We start from the raw sequence: 17,316 nt of genomic DNA on the forward strand, positions 1-17,316 counted from the left end.
GAAGACACCTGTGTGATGATTTTAATAAAAGGCTTATTTTAACCGCAATCTCCTGAATATATCCAGTTTTTGCGCCTACCACATTGTCTGAAATCTGTTACACTATTGTGAGCTCTTTTATTTTGGAGGTGAAAGCAACAAGGTTGACTCAGAGGACGTGGGAAGCTTGGTTTCCTGAAAGTGATACAGCACCACCACTTTCAACACTTTATACTTCTGAAGGGAAATGCTAACATTGCTTCATACTTTATCCTTTCTAATAGGACAAGTTATGGAGCAGCGCTCTTTAGACCGCTGCTTCATAACTTCCTGATAACTTCTGTTTCCGGTAGGCAGTACTGCCCCCTATGGGGTGGAGGGATTACAGAAGGGGGCATTAATAGTTATAAGTTGTGGACGGGGGATACTGGTAATACCATAGAGAGATCTAGTAGGCTAAGTGAGGAAGAAAATACTTATGGACTCCTCCAAAGGAAGATTATAATAATTCACTTTACCCTTCATGGGTAAAGCTAAATCAGTTTTATTGCTTTGTAATTGAAGTTTTACTACTCTTTGATTTCATGGCTTTTATGATAGTTCCGGTTTATACACAATTTACACTCACTCTAACTGTGACTGAATCTACTTGTATAGAATACTTACATTATTTGTTTTACCAGCGCTGTTCGTTGTCTTGTATTGTTAACATTCATGGCACAATTCAGTAATACTGTGTAGCAAGAAACTAAACTAAGACCTTTTGTACTTGCTTGAGTAGCCTTATACAATTGTTGTCTATCACTCTTCTGTTATCAAATTTAATGAGTGTTGTTCACTACATAACACTTTGGTAAATATAATACACTTTTCATAAACATCGTTCATTGGTGCCATTGTACAACTATGCTTCAAGCAAAGAAATTGACTCAAGATCTCCGAACATGAAAATGACATGAAGCCAAACATTGGGAAACTGGAATCTCTTAATCAAGCCCCCCCCCCCCCCCCCCCCCGCATGTTAACACTGTTTTGAACATTTAAGTAATAAAAAAGGGCCTAGATTACAAGTGGATCTCAAACATATTATCACTATTGGGTTAGATTAGAAATGGTGATCAACCGATAGCACTGGTTACGTTAACCTTTTTTGTGACCTTGCATAAAGAATAACACACAATCTGGTATTAGTGGATGGTAATAAAGGATTACAAGAGAATCTTAATTCAGACGTAATTGTATTAACATGCTCTTTGATTGGATAGTGCAGGGTGTGCTATTATCGCTCATATTACAAGTGGTGAGTTTTTGGGGAGACCTGAAGTAAAGTGTGAATGCTTGAAAATATACATAACATACAAAACACAAGTAAAATACATTCCGATAAAGTACTTCACTCACATTTATATTCATACTTCTTAAATGTAAAATCAATGTTTATTATTGAAAAATACATGTGTTAACCATGGTGTGGTATATAACAAGTTGCTGGGCTGGAAAGGACTGTATATTTGTATGTTTTTTTATATAGCAGCAAGTGTATACATAGGAGTTTGCAGAATCTGTAAAATCCTAATGTAGGGGGCCTTTTATTAGTGCAGGTTGTCTATCTATCTATCTATCTATCTATATATACAGTGGCATGTATTTTATTGCTATTACTTACTACTGAGTTACGATTGGGGTCCCTAAAAAACATTTGCACCAGGGCCCTCTATTGAGTAGGTTTGCTACTGATACATGGGTATTCTGAATAATATATTTATTGGGAAGGTAGGGGGCGCTGATGGTGAATGTCTGCTTGACATTTAGTAAATAAACCCCATGGTATTAAAGGGACAGCCTACTCCATAAGTTTTATTATTTAAAAAGATAGATAATCCCTTTATTACTCATTTCCCAGGTTTGCCTAACCAACAGTTATATCAATATACTTTTTACCTCCGTGATTACCTTGTATCTAAGCCTCTGCAGACTGCCACCTAATCTCAGTTCTTTTGACCGGCTTACTTTTTAGTCAATTAGTAAATAACTCCATGGAGTGAGCACAATGTTGTCTATATGGCACACATGAACTAGCACTGTAATTTGCCCTCTGCGCTGCACTAGGTGGTTTTCAGTGGCTGCCAGCATGAAAATGAGGCTCCCACTGAAGCTTATGGAAGCACACTCTTATGAGTGCTTGGCTTCTGGGCAATGCGAAAATGAGGTCGCATTCGCATTGCGCCACACCAGTAATACCAGTGCACATTTCCATGCGCTGGTATTACTCAGTGGAGCACAAATATCATGTTCACATAAGCACAATAATGTGACCCACACGTAATCTGGCCCAGATATATTCAAGTATTTTACAGTATTGTTCTTTTATTTTTATTTTACTGATAAATTCTTATGTTTTATTTTTTCCTACTTTATAAAAGAAAACAGAATTTATGTAGGCAGGAAATCTGTTTTCACTTAATCTTTTGGCTGCAGAGGAAGGTATGCTGTTGTTCTTTAGTCTTCTTGCCCTGTGAAACATAGAAACACAGAATTTGACAATAGATAAGAACCAAAAAGGCCCATCTAGTCTACCCATATTACATGTTACTGTTTTCTTAGGATAGCCTTATGCCTGTCCCAGCCATTTTTTAATTCTTTTGCGAGTGGAGCAGTAATTATCGCTTTTTGTGTGAACTGGATACTGTGTGTATTACAAGTTGAATGTAAAAATGTTTCAGTTGCACGTTAAACCAAAGCGCAAAATACGCAGAATTTACTATATTGTGATTGCGTTAATGTATTCCCCCATAGACTTCAATGCAGTGCAAATAAGTGGGGGGGAAAAACTAACAACCCTAATCACGCACAAAACCGATCAAATGTTCTCAATTCCGCTAACCCAACATGAAATATTAATATTTTGCATTCTAATGTTCTTCACAAAGAAGAATATGTTCTATTTATTCCTAAATACATATGTCTACATAAATCTGATGGGTTTTTTTGTAAAATATATATCTATACCTATATATATATATAAATATCCAGACACCAACTTATTCCCACAAACAGTCACCTGCCTGGGTGCAGACTTGTAAATAAAACAGGAACCAAAAAGATGCACTCTCAGGACTTTTTTTGGTGAAGTAAAGGTTACTTTATCCGGAACGTTTTCGGGGATCAAGTCCCCTTTGTCAGCGTATACGTATATATATATATATATATATATATATATATATCCTGGGAGAATTCTGCAGTTTGCAAAGCCACAGTAACATTGTCTTTGAACTGTCACATTTGACTACCTTTTCACACCGAATCCCTGTGCCAGAGAGAGAAAACAAGAAAACAAGTGCCTGGAGGAGGACATTGAATAGACACCATCTCTATTCCCAAGCCATTTATATACCTCATAGTGGTTGGTTGAACCAAGTGAGTATGCATTTGTCTTTATTATGGTAGACTTACTGAGTCCAAACATATTACACTAGGAGTGCCTTCTTGTGTGCTTGTCCACACTTACAATCTTTCATAAATATATATATATATATAGTCATGGCCAAAAATATTGACACCCTGCATTTCTGTCAGATAATGTACCACTCTGCCCAGAAAATTGTTACAATTACAAATGTTTAGGTGTTCTCATGTTTATTTCTTCTGTTTGTATTGGTATGACACAAAAAAGTGGAGAAAAAAAGCCAAATCTGACATATTCCATGCAAAACTCCAAAAATGGACTGGGCAAAATTATTGGCACCCTAAATTTAATATTTGATCGCACAACCCTTGGAAGAAATAACTGAAATCAATCGCTTCCTGTAACCATCAATGAGTTTCTTACACCTCTCTACTGGAATTTTGGACCCCTCTTCTTTCGCCAACTGCTTCAGGTATTTCAGATTGGAAGGGTTCCTTTTCCCAACTGCTGTTTTGAGATTTCTCCACAAGTGCTCTATGGGATTGAGATCTGGACTAATTGCTGGCCAGTTCAGTACTCTCCAGTGCTTTGTCTTAAACTATTTCTGGGTGTTTTTTGACATGTGCGTTGGGTCATTGTTCTGCTGTAAGACACACCCCGCCAAAGGCCCTTTTAAGGGCTATTTGTAATTTAATATAGGGTAGGGCTTTTTATTAATTTGGGGGACTTTTTTATTTTATTAGGGGGATTAGATTAGGTTTAATTAGTTTAAAAAACTTGTAATTATTTTATTATTTTCTCTAATTTAGTGTTTTTTTTCATACTTTAGATAATTGTATTTAATTGTATTTATTTGTAGTTAATTTAGGGAATTAATTTAATTATAGTGTAGTGTTAGGTGTAATTGTATCTTAGGTTAGGTTTTATTTTACAGGTAAATTTGTATTTATTTTAACTAGGTAGCTATTAAATAGTTAATAACTATTAAATAACTATTCTACCTAATTAAAATAAATACAAACTTGCCTGTAAAATAACAATAAACCCTAAGCTAGATATAATGTAACTATTAGTTATATTGTAGTTAGCTTAGGGTTTATTTTATAGGTACGTATTTAGTTTTAAATAGGAATAATTTAGTTAATTGTAGCAATTTTATTTAGATTTATTTAAATTATATTTAAGTTGGGGGGCGGAGCCAACTGCCAACATGGACGGACGTGAATGCTTAGAGCTCTGAACACAAATAAACCAAAGAGGCCTCCTACCTTTTAATTCTGCGTAAATAACTTAACTAATGGTCTCCTAAGAGCATCTAGCCTACACTGAACCTCACTCACATTTCTCCAGCAACGGGTATCCCTGTCATAGCTATTAGTTCAAGAGCAGAGGGCGCAGGAGTTTGAGGCCTTATGTGCGGTCTGAACATGGAGACCTCCTACCACACACTGCGGTCTTTACTTGAACTTCTACATACTAAGTTGGACGGTCATTTAGGGGATTTTGTTGCAGTGTGCAGGGGTAAAGACGGAGTTCCGCTAGCCCTGCCTAACAAGGAGTTAACAACCCTTACTGAGAAGGGACCTAACAGCATGGCGCTTAAGGATGAAACATTCCCAGGACATACTGAACCGTGGGAGCTCCCAGGTGTAGCAGCAATTAACGTTAACCAGCCGGTTGCGAAAACAGTACATATCCCTGCACTAGTGGAAAATGAAGATCCAGAGACTTTGTCCATTACTTGTGTTTGCCCGATGCCATGCGCTACTAGTCTGTACCCGGAGCAATTTATGGCCCCCGCATGTACCGGGAATCTGAACTCACACGGCGCTCCTGACTTCTCTGGTTATCATGTTGGTATAACGCTGCACGGTCCCCCTGCAAACATATACGATCTGGCAATGCTTGTTTCAATGCCGGGCGGAGCTCGGTCAGTGCGGAGGGGGGCGATGAGCAGTTTCAGTCTTCTTCCTCACGGCTTTGATGGCTATATATTTTATACTGACAGCCGGTCTGCAGACACGCAATCGGCTGGAGGTGAACTGGAGTCCAGGTCTGGAGTGGGCTAAAATTTTATCAACTGATATCCCCTTCTTGCATACCTACTTTTTGCCCCTAAGCATTCCTTTACCTGGCCATATGACTGGTTCCTATAGGATTCATGATGAGGGCCTACTACTAAATGATAGTTTTAGAATCTATAACCAACTGAATTTATACAGATGTTATGTAAAGTCTGGTATCCTGCATCTGTGACTGGACTGTTTATGTTATATGGTATCCAGCTCCTGCACACTATTATTAACCCATAGTTCTTCCAGTGTTTTACATTTTTAAGCACCTTTTTTGATTATGCTGTCAGGGTTATATGTTTATATTGCTGACCATTTAGGAAGAAGATAGTCTGGCAACCAATATTAACTCTTCTTGTTTTCAGCTTTTTCTAGGATGACAGTTCTATCACATTATTGCAAATATATGGTTAAGTTCCCTGCTACCTTAGATTTTTCTGTGTTAAACAATTTAGTTTAATTGTTCAATTACTAAGAACCTAACTACCCCTACTGGGGAATGAATAAGTTAGATTATATAAGTGTTGTATTCATATGCATGCCTTAGTCATGACCACGTCCTTGACAATCTAGCTAGTTTATATTCAGGTTCATAGACACCCTGTGCTGAAGCAGAATTAACATGCTCATACATATACTTATATTGTTTTTATACATTGTTATTTGTGTAAGGGAGCTCCCTAGCTTTGGTGGGACTGTCTGTATTTTTACTAATATATACCTGCAATACCCACAAATGCTTGAAGCTTTACAATACTGATCTTTTACTAGAGCCTTGCTATTTCTAAGATACTGCCCTCCATTTTTTGCTCAATTTGATCTACTATGACCTAATGAGGGCCCATAAGCTTGTAAACTTTGGAATGAGGATTTAATTTGTGATAATGCTCTACTATACGGGTGACTTTTTTTCCATTACTAGCCCAGCAGGCAGTTGTGTTCAATATTAACCCTCCCTGTTATTAATTCTTTTTAGTATACCGGTTATATCACATTATTGAAGATGTATGACTAAGCTGCTTACTACTTTAGATGTCTAGGTGTTAAACAATCTAGTTTAAATGTCCAATCGCTATAACCCTAACTACCCCTGCTGAGGAGTGAATAAGTTATATTATATTTGTGATCTGTTCATTTTTATGTCTTAAACTCCAAATGACCGGGTGCTTGACAATTTGGCTAGTTTATAAACAGGTCCAAAAACACCCTATGTTGAATCAAAAAAATAACATGCTCCTATATATGCTTTTAACTGTGGCATATATTGGCTGAGAATTTATATATGACTCTTACAATGTTTATGACAGCTCTCTCAGAAACAGAGTCCCAGCCATCCAGCCTGAGTGTAGACAGGCACCTGCACGTATCTTCAGCTCCTTCTGGACTGTTTTCTAAGTTTCCTTATTGACAATTGGATCCACAAGCTTAACGCCCTGTATATAAAAAGCTTTAGAGGTAACATATCATAAGGCTAACTTTAATTATCACGCAATTTTACCTGCAGATGAGTCTGGTTGTCAATTAAATCTTAAAGTTTAATGCCCTATATCTATTCTGTCCCACATGCTCTATACTGTAAGACCAGATTTGATTGCTACATAATTTCTGTTGCCCACTAATCCTTTAGAAGGTAAAGTCACACCATAAGCACACAGTTGAACTAGACCCCTCAACTTGAGGTATGAAATTTCCAAGATGGTATTGGAACCCTGCTTCCTATGTTACTCTGGTTATAATCGGTGTATCCTCTTTCAATATGATAGTTGCTACTGTAAACCTACACATACACATAGAGCTCTGCACAGACTTTTAAACCATGGTTAACAGTCTCTGAATAACCGTTTATTCACAGCATGTAGGGATGCTATATTACTTTTTCTACTGTGATTAAAAGATCTTGAGATCCCTAAAATTCTAAGGATATGGCACTCAATCATTGGATTAGAGGAGATCTGAATTACATAAGTGATGAATACATTGACCTATGAGTAGCCCTTTACTCCCTAGTTTTATGTCAGGGCTGTGCATATGGCATAATATAAATAATAGTACCTTCTAACGCTATCTCTACTAAGTTTAAAGCTATATGTCACAATATAAGACGGAAGCGCAGGTTCTTTATATATGGATACCTGCATATATCTTAGACCCCTGGGTATCCCTGGTCTTCTGTTCTGGGATACACAAGTATTTGTTAATACCATTAACTTCTTGGAAAATGGTCTTACTACTAGTTAATCTAGTAATCTACTTAACAGAGACTTTGACCTTAAATATTCCTATTCTATTTAATATAACAATAAGTCTAATACAGTGTCCCCAGTTGACAAGTACTACTTGTGTATTTAGTAGTAATTAGTATTATAGGTACAGCTTGTGTACAATACCAAGAACTTATATAAGGCTCCCCCCCCCCCATGTTTGACTAGCGGTGCTTACCCGCTGAATATCCTCTACCCCCATATCCTGACGCTATTTCCCTGTCTACCAGTTTTCTTCATTATATCCTTAGTGGCTGTATGGCCTGAGAATTGGTTGCTAACTGGTTAGTCATTTATGCTACTTATCTTAAAAACGAGGTTTCATTAGCCTACTTATTGCATACTGTATAATTTTTGAAATAATTTGTTTAATTCTCACTGTATTTTTCATTCATGATGCGTACAGGCGATTTCTGTTATATGCTATTTTTTTCTGTAAAACCTCAATAAAAAATATTTTAAAAAAAAAATTATATTTAAGTTAGGGGGGTTAGGGTTAGACTTAGGTTTAGGGGTTAATATGTTTATTATAGTGGCGGCGAAGTTGGGGGCGGCAGATTAGGGGTTAATAAGTGTAGGTAGGTGGCGGCGACATTGGGGGCAGCAGATTAGGGGTTAATAAATATAATGTAGGTGTTGGCGATGTTGGGGGCAGCAGATTAGGGGTTCATAAGTATAATGTAGGTGGCGGCGGTGTCCGGAGCGGCAGATTAGGGGTTAATAATATAATGCAGGTGTCGGCGATGTCGGGGACGGCAGATTAGGGGTTAATAAGTGTACGATTAGGGGTGTTTAGACTCGGGGTTCATGTTAGGGTGTTAGGTGTAAACGTAAATTTGCTTTCCCCATAGGAATCAATGGGGCTGCGTTAGGAGCTGAACGCTGGTTTTTTTTTTTCAGCCGACTCTCCCCCATTGATTCCTATGGGGAAATCGTGCACAAGCGCGTTTTGCCAGCTCACCACTACCGTAAGCAGCGCTGGTATTGAGGTGAGATGTGGAGCAAAATTTTGCTCTCCGCTCACTTTTCTGTGGCTAACACCGGTTTAAAAAGACCCGTAATACCAGCGTTGTCTGTAGGTGAGCAATGAGCATAAACTGCTCGTTAGCACCGCACAGCCTTACCGACAAAACTAGTAATCTAGCTGAGTGTTTGTATAATGGAAAGTTTGCTTAGTTTATTCAACATTGACAAAGGCTATTAGGGCCAAAAGCTATTTGTTGTTTTTATTAGTTTTACCTCACTCTGCTGTCTTCACCCCCCCGCTATCTGACACTGAGGTTCCAGTTATCAACCAGGAATCTGAGGGGTGTGAGGGAGATTTTTATTTCATTTTCTTGGAGTTCCTTGGAATTTTAGAATATCTTTTTAATGATAAATATTAAAGATTATATATTAATTGTAGAATAGTTCAATAAATTTTCTTCCTTTATTTTCTTTTTTGTTTTGTTTCAATTGTAATTTGTGGGAGATTGCACAACTGGATGTGATTTCATCCAGTTTATTTCTACATTTATTTTTAAAGTGAGAGTGCCGATGTTTCATTTATATATATATATTATTTCTTCAAGAAATACAGACACAACATAAATAAAATTCTCCACAGTCATGCCAATATGCGCTCTAAAGTATTTTAGAATTTTAAAATATTTTAGCCCAATGACAGACAAATGAAAGCATATTAAAAATTAAAAGGTGGTCAATAATCATGCTCTCACAACTTTACTGACACATGTTGGACCTATTATCCAGAAGGCTATTTGAGCATTATCTATCATGCTTAAAGGGACATAATACTCATATGCTAAATCACTTGAAACTGATGCAGTATAACTGTAAGAAGCTGACAGGAAAATATCACCTGAGCATCTCTATGTAAAAAAGGAAGATATTTTACCTCACAATCTCCTCAGCTCAGCAGAGTAAGTTCTGTGTAAAAAGTTATAATCAGCTGCTCCCAGCTGCAGGTAAAAATTAAAAAAAAAAGGAAGAAATGAACAGCAGCCAATCAGCATCAGCAGTGCTGAGGTCATGAACTCCTACTGTAATCTCATGAGATTTAACTTAACTCTCATGAGATTTCATAGTTAGCTTCCTTTACCTGATTGGTGAAATAATATGAGAATTCACGAGGCTCATCCCCTATGCTGTCCCAGGACAGACACACTAAAATGCTGGTTAGAAATCCTTTACAATGGGATGTGGCTACTGAGGAATTTTTGAGGTAAAACATCTTTCTTTTTTACATAGAGATGTTCAGGAGATATTTTCTAGTCATTTTTTTACAGCTATGCTGCATCACTTTCAAGTGTTTAAACATTTGGGTATTATGGCCCTTTAAGGGCATGTATCCACATAGACAACCATAAAAATAGGGATATAATAAATTTAAAGGTGTTCCGTGGAATTTGAACTATTAAACTTGCCAAAACTGTATAAAACTGTCCAAGTATGGAAAAAATGAAAAACACAAAGTCAACTGGCAAAGCAGTAGTTCTGCATATAGTTCTGCATATAAACAATGTAAAAAGGTAAACACAATTTTGGTGTAAAAACTAGAAGAGCAAAAAAGATGTGCAGTACAAAAATACTAAGATGCAATTGAAAATTGGCAAAAATAAATGAAAGGGTTGATTGTGTCAAGAATGAGGTTGACTTGCAGGATTCCATTCTTTAAAGCCCACTAATGTAAACGGAAAAAGTTTCAGCCACTATCTTCTTCTGTGAGATATTTATGTTTTCTTTGATATTAAAGGGATCTGAAACCCATTTTTTTCTTTTGTGATTCAAACAGAGCATAGAGTTTTAAAAACGTTCAAATTTGCTTCTATTATCAAATTTGCTTCGTTCTCATGGTATTCTTTATTTAAGGGTCACCTAGGTAGGTGTCTGGAGCACTACATGGTATGAGATATTATTACTGTTATCTAATGCTCTTGCTAATGGATAACAGTCTTGCAAATCTGCTGCCATATAGTGCTTCAGAAATGTGCATGCTCCTGAACTTACTTTCCTGCTTTTACAATAAAAGATACAAAAAGAACAAAGAAAAAATAGTACTATAAGTAATTTAGAAAGGAAAAATAGACTAGATCTAGACCCAACAAATAATTTGTTTGTTGAGGATTAAAAAAATATAATTTAAATTATAAATGCCATAATCCCACACAGTACAAATGTTGGAAGCAAAAAAAAAATAAAAGGCCTATATACGATAGACTTTTGAGCCCTTTATATAGAACAAAAAAAAAAATCAATTTTAGATCAGATATGCAATAAAGTATTATCTAAATGGCTAGTACATGCTGGTCAGAGTGAGTACCACAACGTAGCTATACTTTGATAAAAGATGTATACATAATATATATTTCAAAGTTGTGCATAACAGAACATCAAATAATAGAAGATGATAAATGTCAGCAAAGACATCAATGACTAAAACCAGATTGAACATTCTTTTGTCACTGTGACTTCAAGAACAAAACAGATATGTCATTTTAGGGTTGTCATATTTGAGTAGAACCAGATGACAAGCCCTTTTGTTTAACTTCAAAAACAAAACAGACGCGACATTCTTAAGAGTAGTCATCATTGACTAAAACCAGACTGCAAGCTCTTTTGTCACACTGCAAGAACAAAAACAGACCATATATATATATATATATATATATATATATATATATATATATATATATATATATATATATATATATATAGATAGATAGATAGATAGATAGATAGATAGATAGATAGATAGATAGATATACAGATTTGACTGATAATTCTAGTCATTTTATTTTTCCCTGCAAACTTTCTGCATAGTAGTTCATATTTTCTAAAAATAAATATTTTTAATAGAAATTATGTTACCTCTTAACATTTTTTTGTTTTGCGAATGAGCACAAACCGAAGAAAAATTAGTTATAACAGAAACATAATATTTTATAAGACCTCCTGCATAGCCTTAATGTCAGCTATGAGTCAACATCACATTCCTGATCAGACCCATTTTCCTGAAACCCTTTATGTTCACATCAGACCATAAAGGACATTCATGCTTCTCTACCTTTCTGCCAGTTATATAACCATATCATATCCCAGAACACTTGTCCCTGAAGAGTATTTCTGCAATAAGTATGCCACAAACCATAAAAGGTGCATGCCAATGAAATACTCTTTATGCTAGATGTTTGACTGGAATATCAGAACTTCAGAAAAGATGTATATTCCCTGCAGAACATTTTTTTTTTCAGATTGATACTTACATCATCAGTCCTCAGATGATAAACATAAACAATCAACCTCCTCACAGCTATATGTTCATATCAGACCCAAAGACAACTTCATTGCGCTGGTATTACTCAGTGGAGCTCCACTTGTAATCTGGCCCTATATGTATAGAGTATATACATTTTATTTTATTTTATGATTACCATTTTTATTGTGTTTATATCCGGCTGTTTTTTTTAGGGCACTCTTCTTTGGGGTTTTATAATTGCTTTGAAGCCTCCTTACCATACATGTTATGCTGTCTTATTCATCAGCACAGAGTGTGGGGTCTGGGAAAAGGGAGACAAGCTGTTACTGGAAGCCATTTAGATATGAAAGCCAGTGACTTTTTATTAAAGTACTGATTGTACCACTATAAACTGTAATTTCAGAAAGGGGCACCAGGTCAAAGCCAGAAAAGATCCTTTAATGCAGAATTCTTGGTATCCTTTAGACCATTTATTACATGATCTATCTAGGTGCAGTTTGGATCCACATTTAAAGAACTAAAAATCTTTGCAAATGGTTCAAAGACTTATGGTCCTCTCTAGTCCATTACCTCGTTGAGTTGCTTTTCCCAATTCCCTTTACACAACCCATATCCAAATTTGCTAAGTGTTAATGTTTAATGACTAGTCTATGTTTCTTAATTAACAAAATAAATAAAAAAACAAATGCAAAAATATAACAAAAAACAGTTTTGCCTCTCTTACACACCACCCATTCTAGCAACAATACTGAGAGGGGAACTGATCCCATAAAAATCTACTATATAAGGGAATTAGCTCACCCTCACTATCCAACACGCTGATATTAGCATGCCCTAGATCATTGCCCTCACTATCCAACACGCTGATATTAGCATGCCCTAGATCATTGCTCAAGCTCTAAAAATAAGTTTGGACTTGTAATATGAGCACAAAAAACAAAAACAAAAGCACTATTGATTGTGCTCAAGAAATGTTAATGCTCTACAGGGAGTGCAGAATTATTAGGCAAGTTGTATTTTTGAGGATTAATTTTATTATTGAACAACAACGATGTTCTCAATGAACCCAAAAAACTCATTAATATCAAAGCTGAATAGTTTTGGAAGTAGTTTTTAGTTTGTTTTTAGTTATAGCTATTTTAGGGGGATATCTGTGTGTGCAGGTGACTATTACTGTGCATAATTATTAGGCAACTTAACAAAAAACAAATATATACCCATTTCAATTATTTATTTTTACCAGTGAAACCAATATAACATCTCAACATTCACAAATATACATTTCTGACATTCAAAAACAAAACAAAAACAAATCAGTGACCAATATAGCCACCTTTCTTTGCAAGGACACTCAAAAGCCTGCCATCCATGGATTCTGTCAGTGTTTTGATCTGTTCACCATCAACATTGCGTGCAGCAGCAACCACAGCCTCCCAGACACTGTTCAGAGAGGTGTACTGTTTTCCCTCCTTGTAAATCTCACATTTGATGATGGACCACAGGTTCTCAATGGGGTTCAGATCAGGTGAACAAGGAGGCCATGTCATTAGATTTTCTTCTTTTATACCCTTTCTTGCCAGCCACGCTGTGGAGTACTTGGACGCGTGTGATGGAGCATTGTCCTGCATGAAAATCATGTTTTTCTTGAAGGATGCAGACTTCTTCCTGTACCACTGCTTGAAGAAGGTGTCTTCCAGAAACTGGCAGTAGGACTGGGAGTTGAGCTTGACTCCATCCTCAACCCGAAAAGGCCCCACAAGCTCATCTTTGATGATACCAGCCCAAACCAGTACTCCACCTCCACCTTGCTGGCGTCTGAGTCGGACTGGAGCTCTCTGCCCTTTACCAATCCAGCCACGGGCCCATCTCTCTGTCCCATCAAGACTCACTCTCATTTCATCAGTCCATAAAACCTTAGAAAAATCAGTCTTGAGATATTTCTTGGCCCAGTCTTGACGTTTCAGCTTGTGTGTCTTGTTCAGTGGTGGTCGTCTTTCAGCCTTTCTTACCTTGGCCATGTCTCTGAGTATTGTACACCTTGTGCTTTTGGGCACTCCAGTGATGTTGCAGCTCTGAAATATGGCCAAACTGGTGGCAAGTGGCATCTTGGCAGCTGCACGCTTGACTTTTCTCAGTTCATGGGCAGTTATTTTGCGCCTTGGTTTTTCCACACGCTTCTTGCGACCCTGTTGACTATTTTGAATGAAACACTTGATTGTTCAATGATCACGCTTCAGAAGCTTTGCAATTTTAAGAGTGCTGCATCCCTCTGCAAGATATCTCACTATTTTTGACTTTTCTGAGCCTGTCAAGTCCTTCTTTTGACCCATTTTGCCAAAGGAAAGGAAGTTGCCTAATAATTATGCACACCTGATATAGGGTGTTGATGTCATTAGACCACACCCCTTCTCATTACAGAGATGCACATCACCTAATATGCTTAATTGGTAGTAGGCTTTCGAGCCTATACAGCTTGGAGTAAGACAACATGCATAAGAGGTTGATGTGGTCAAAATTCTCATTTGCCTAATAATTCTGCACTCCCTGTATTACCTAGATTACGAGTTTTGTGCTATACCGGGTGCGTAAAGAACGCAAAGAAATTAGCGGTATCACACTTTCCATATCGCTGCCATTACAAGTTACTGAAAAACCTCCTTGTGCTGTGCGGTATGGTGCGTTAAGCTCCATACCGATCAAAAGCCAAGGCCTGAGTTTACGTGCTCATGCACGCTTTCCCACATAGACATCAATGGGGAGAAAGTGTTAGAAAAAATAGCCATAATGCAACCCCATTGATGTCTATGGGGAAAAGAAAGTTACATTTAAACCTATCACTCTAACATAAACCCCTAGTCTAAATACCCCTTATCCTCCACCCCCCCAACATCGTCAACACTTAATAAAGTGATTAACCCCCTATACCAAGACCCCCAACATCGCCAACACTAAATAAAATGATAAACCCCTAAACCGCCACCCCGACATTGCGGACCCTAAATAAAATTATTAACCCCTAAACCGCCGGCCCCCCACATCGGTACCAATAAATGAAATCTATTAACCCCTAAACCGCCGGTACTCCACATTGGTACCAATAAACAAAATCTATTAACCCCTAAACTGCCAGCCCCCCACATCGGTACTAATAAACTAAATCTATTAACCTAAACCGCCGGCCCCCCACATCGTAACACACTAAATTGAAATATTAACCCCTAAACCTAACACCCGCTAACTTTAAATTAAATTTACAATATAAATATCTTTAATTAAATAAAAACATACCTGTGAAATAAAAAAACTAAGTTTAAACTATAATTATTAAACTAACATTACTATTTTAAATAAATAAAATAAACGAAAAATAAAAAACCTAACATTACAATATTAAATAATCCTAACACTATGAATAAAATAAAAAAACTAACAGTACAATATTAAATAATACTACTACGAATAAAATAAAAAAACTTACATTACAAAAAATAATAAACACTAAAATAACGAATAGTAAAAAAAAGTCTAAGATTTACACCTAATCTAATAGCTCTATAAAAATAAAAAGCCCCCCTCAAAAAAAAAACATCCAGCATGGAGGATCCTCTTCATACGGTCACCGCCATACACTAAAGCTTGAATTCAAGGTACCTGTTTAAAAATGGGGTTCCTTGCATTCCTATTGGCTGACATAGGATGAGAACTACTGAAATCCTATTGGCTGATTTAAACAGCCAATTGGATTTCAGTAGCTCTCATCCTATTGGCTGATTTGAAAATATCAGCCAATAGGAATGCAAGGTACCCCATATTTAAATGGGTACCTTGCATTTAAGCTTCAGTGTACGGCGGTGATTGTATGAAGATGATCCTCCATGCTGGATGTCCACGCTGCCAGCAAAGATGCTCCGCATTTCCACAGTTCCGCGACACTGGGATGGATGAAGATGTCGCCGCCTGGATAAAGACTTCTCGCCGCATGGATGAAGATGGATGTCCGGACTTCAGGAACCATGAGTAGATTTTCTGGGGTTAGTGTTAGTTTTTTCTTTTTTGGGGGGGTGGGGTTTTTTTTAGATTGGGTTTTGATGGACAGTAAAAGAGCTGAATGCCCTTTTAAGCGCAGTAAAAGAGCTGAATGCCCTTTTAAGGGCAATGCCCATACAAATGACCCAATGGGTAGTATGGGATTTTTTTATAGTTAGGTTTTTTATTTTGGGGGGTTGGTTGGGTGGGGGGTTTTACTTTTAGCGGGGATTTTGCAAATTATTTAGGTAAAGGAGCTTTTTAACTTTGGGCAATTCCCTACAAATGGCCCTTTTAAGGGCTATCGGTAGTTTTTTGTTAGGTTAGGGGGTGTTTTTATTTTGGGGGGCTTTTTTGTTTTTATAGGGCTATTTGATTAGGTGTAATTTTTACTAATTTGGATAATTTCATTTTTTATTTTTTGTAATCTTAGTGTTTTTTTATTTTTTCGTAATTTTAGCGTTTTTGTTTTTTGTAATGTTAGATTTTTTTATTTTTTCATAGTATTAGCTTTATTTAAATTTGTAATTTATTTTTTTTAATTTTTTTTGCAGTGTTAGATTTTTTTTAATCATATAATTTAGGATTTTTAATTGGTAGTTTATTTTATTTTATTAGAATAGTTATGTTAGTATAATTTATAGTTTAATTTTAGGATTTTATTTAAAAGGTTTACATTTTTTTAAGGCAGTTAGATTCTAACTTTTAATTTAAAGTTAGTGAATAATTGTTAGGGTGTCACCTTGTAACGGAAGCTTCAGTTACTTTTGTACTTTGAGAGGACTGCAGGCCAGCCTCCTCCCCACCGACTATGGACCGAGGAACTTGAGGGGATTCTATGATTTGGTAGGTGGTGCCCAGAGTACATTTGGAGTACTTTTACCCTGGATTCAGGTTTACACAGCTTCCATGAATTCCCAGAGACTCTGAGGACTGGAGGGAACTGATACAGAGTTTTTGTCTGATGTTTGTTTTATTGTATATTTGTTTCTATTAATTATGTGGTAACTACCCCCCTTTGTTGGAAATGTATAAAAGCTGTGTTTTCTGTGCAATAAAGCAGTTCCTATTTTGACCCTCAAGCAATCAGTCTCAGCTAATGTTCTTGGGGGTAGCTATAAAAACTTGTAGTGGCCGTTATTCTAATAGTGGCAGATATCCAGTGGAGGTTCATGGGTTGGCGTTTGGTAGGAGGAAGCTGAGTTTTGCCGGTATACCCAGTCTGGGGTACCAAGACCCGCTACAATTGGCAGCGGTGGGATCTGCTTCCTCCTTATGGAGCAGTTCCAAACTACCAGTGGGACCTCAATGGAA

The sequence above is a fragment of the Bombina bombina genome, chromosome 1 (assembly GCF_027579735.1).
Source record: "Bombina bombina isolate aBomBom1 chromosome 1, aBomBom1.pri, whole genome shotgun sequence".
Lineage (NCBI taxonomy): Eukaryota > Metazoa > Chordata > Amphibia > Anura > Bombinatoridae > Bombina > Bombina bombina.